At 36.4% G+C, this 3,655-nt stretch overlaps 1 pseudogene; it reads right to left on the bottom strand.

The window, feature by feature from the left end:
- Nucleotides 1-1,164: 1,164 nt before the first annotated feature.
- LOC148535262 (5S ribosomal RNA) lies at nt 1,165-1,283 on the bottom strand (annotated as a pseudogene).
- Between the last annotated feature and the right edge of the window lie 2,372 nt (nt 1,284-3,655).

Here is a 3,655-nt window from a genome sequence, read left to right as displayed (position 1 = left end):
CTTATCTTAACAAGGTGGATATGGTGTAACACATTCATAGGTTCAGAAGGCAAGGCAAGCTCTCTACCAACACGTTTCGTCCTGGGGACTTCATCAAGGGGATACTAGTGTGGTGGGTCATGTTCTTATTTATACCCCCATAAAGGTTCATCAGAGATTAGGAGGCCGCATCATTTCCTGTTCACCTGATATCATTATATTACTCAAAATCTGTTAAGCGTAATATGAACGCATTACCACTATAATATATAGTTAAACTGTTATATCAGATCTTTGTTTTAAATTATCAAAAAGTCAGCAATAATGAAAACATTCCGTTATGAAAGGGAACATCCGCTTGGCCGCTTAGGACTTCCGCCCTTAGTGGTTACATCACATCCAGTGCGTTGCCGCTTCTTCCAGGAGCCGGGGTAAGCCGGACACGTCACATCCGCCCTCAAGGCTGTGTCCTTTCCTTGTCACGTGGACCCTCTGTCGTCCGTCACCTCCGCCCTTCTCCTGCCAGTCCATGAAATGGGTGTATAGTTACTTCCGCCCTTCGTGTCACTGTACCTCCGCAACCAGATTGTTCGTTTCCATGGGAACATGAATAGCATTATCCAGCTTCTTGGGTATTGCTGGCGTGAAGCCTTTGATGTTTTGCCGCAATCTATGACTTAAAGAAAAAGCGTACATTAGATTCCATAATGTATTACCTTATAGGGAAATATTCAGGACCACATATTATTCAATTTAGAATTCATGGTATAGGATTCAAGCCACGATCTCATATAGTGATTAGTTACTTTAGCCCAATTAAAGAGCAACAGGATTCACATTCTCAAAAATTAAAAAAAAAGGATTTTTTGGGGAAAAATCAAAAAATCAAAAATCAGAAGGGATTTCCCAAAGACTCCTAGTTTTGATTACACATGTGCAACAAAGTTCGTGTTTATTCACAGATCTAACTCCAATAATCTTTTCAGATACTAATTCTTGTTGTAGACATTTAAAATTTCTTTATAGTACTCCAGATGTGTTTATAAGTTTCCGCTGACTCCATATTCAATGCTTCTCAATTTTCTGAAGTTCTTTCAAGTTTGTATGCTTTTTCGTGTGTTTTCTCGTGTATTCTTTTAGGCTCCATCACTCATACTCCCATTAAAGGATTGTCACCCAAACATAATTTTGCAGCACCTGGTATTCCTAGGGGATCACCCATCCTAGTACTAACCAGGCCCACAGGAGCTTCGCTTCCAAGATCGAGTGGAATTGGGCATATACCCAGTGGTATGGCTGCAATCAAAAGTGGTGACTATATCCAATAAAACTACTATACCTGAACTTCTCCAAGAAGTCACCCTCCAGGGTACTGATCAGGCCCTCCACATCAATCCACCATAGCCCATAGTGGATTGGTAATGAGGTATATTTAGTAGGTGGGAGAATACCATCATAAGAAAGGTGCAATCTCATAACTTTCGTTGAATCCTTTCGGTGCCAATGTGTCCAATTCAAATAGCCAATACATCTCACGCCTTGAAAGTAAATTTCCAAGATTTCCTCCTCGTTCTCCTAGTGTTACATGTTCAATAGCTTTGAACGTGATGTCTTCTGGATTGGAGTTATGAACTAGGGAAAAATGTTTTGAAACAGCATGTCCCTCTATTTTATTACGTATATTGCGGATGTGTTCCTGGATCCTTAGTTTTAGTGGTCTCTTGGTTTTACCCATGTATTTGAGTCCACAGGTACATTCCAATAAGTAAATAACAGAAATAGAGTTACAATTCATGAAGGTTTTTATATTAAACTCTTTAGATCCCTCTAAATTCATGAAGGTTTTTCTCTTAGGATGGACAAATTTACAAATATTGCAGTGGCCACATTTGTAGCTGCCATTGCATTGGAGCATTTTTGACACTTTTATTGTTTCCTTTTCTTGCAACATGCTTGGTGCTAATAAATCTTTTAAATTTTTTTACTTCATGTAAACAATTTGTGGTTGAGATGTTATAATATATCTTTTCAGTATTGGGTCCATCAAGAGGATATTCCAATTTTTATTAAATGCTTTCCTGTTTTGTCCCTCATGACCATTGAATGTTGTCTGTCCAAAGATTTTGTTTTTTGAAGTGCAGTTGTTAAAATAGCTTCAGGGTATTTCTTCTCTCTGAATCGGTCTGCATATACTTCAAGTTGTTCTTCGCATACCTTTATATCACTGCAATTGCGTCTAATTCTGTGGAATTGGGAGTAGGGGATATTCCTCTTCCATTTATAAAAATGGCAGCTTTTGAAGTGCAAATAACTATTCGCATCAACAGTTTTAATAAAGTTATTAGTGCATATTCTATCTCCCACTGATGATAATACCAAATCCAAAAATTCAACTTTAAAAGTGTTAAAATTAGATGTAAATTTCAAGTTCATGTTATTATTTGAGATATGCGTTAAAAATTGGTTAAAATTTTCCTCTGTACCTTCCCATGTAATCAAAATGTCATCAATATACCTTTTATATAAAATGAGGTTGGTCTTGAATGGGTTGTTAGTATAGACATAACAATTTTCCCAGCATCCCATAAACAAGTTTGTAAATCTTGGGGCAAATGTGGTACCCATTGCCATACCGCATATTTGTCGATAAAATTGATTAAAAAATTTCAAATAATTATGGTTAAGTATAAAACACATAAGATCACATATGAACTCCTTAAGTAAAACATCCATAGAGCCATCCAACTCGAGGAACTCTCTTGCTGCATTAATGCCTTTTGTATGCTCTATACATATATAAAGGGATTGCACATCTATGGTTGCCCAGTTATACATCTGTTTCCACTGTATTCCCTCTAGGCATTGTAAAATATTAGTAGTGTCCTTAAGGTAAGATTCCAATTTATTCACATATTTCTGAAGGAAGAGATCAACAAATTTTGATAAATTTGAGGTAAGTGAGTCTATACCTCCTATGATCAGCCTACCTGGAGGTTCCGTCAATTATTTATGTATGTTCAGCAAGAAATAAAAAATAGGGGTTCGAGGGTTGGTATTCATCAGGAATTGGAACTCCTCTTTACTGATGATATTATTATGTAAGCCATGTACCAAAAATGTTGTTATTAATTGGATCTAGCTCCAATTTTACATACGAGTTCCCATCATCCAATAATCTACATGCTTCTTTGTGATAATAATCGTAATCCATAATAACCAACCATCCCCCTTTATCAGCAGGTTTTATTACTATCTCCCTATTGGCCTTAAGATTCTTCAAGGCTTCCTTCTCTCTATTATTTAGATTTTGTTTCTTTATGTTGCTCATATCGTTTACACATAGTTCTTATTTCACCGTCTCATAGAATACACTTATATAGTTTCCCTTGGACTCTAAAGGGTATTAAGTGGATTTCCCTTTTAACCCAGATTTTGAGAGGGATTCATTAAAATTCCTCATAGGTGCTGACTCCTTCCTTAAAAAATGTCTCTTTATAGTTAAATGACGTACATATTTGTTTAAGTCAATAAAAGTGTCAAACTTGTTCATGTTGCTGGTAGGGGCAAAATTCAAGCCTTTGCTAAGCAATGAAAGTTCTGGTTTGCTTAAATGATGTTTAGATATGTTAAAGATTCCTTTGTTCTGACGGTCTACTGAAGATGTCTTCTTTTGATA

This window comes from Taudactylus pleione, unplaced genomic scaffold, assembly GCF_031769625.1.
Source record: "Taudactylus pleione unplaced genomic scaffold, aTauple2 ptg000053l, whole genome shotgun sequence".
In the NCBI taxonomy this organism is placed as follows: domain Eukaryota; kingdom Metazoa; phylum Chordata; class Amphibia; order Anura; family Myobatrachidae; genus Taudactylus; species Taudactylus pleione.
Note: the sequence above shows the minus strand (reverse complement) of the source record. Positions and strands in the feature narration are given on the sequence as shown.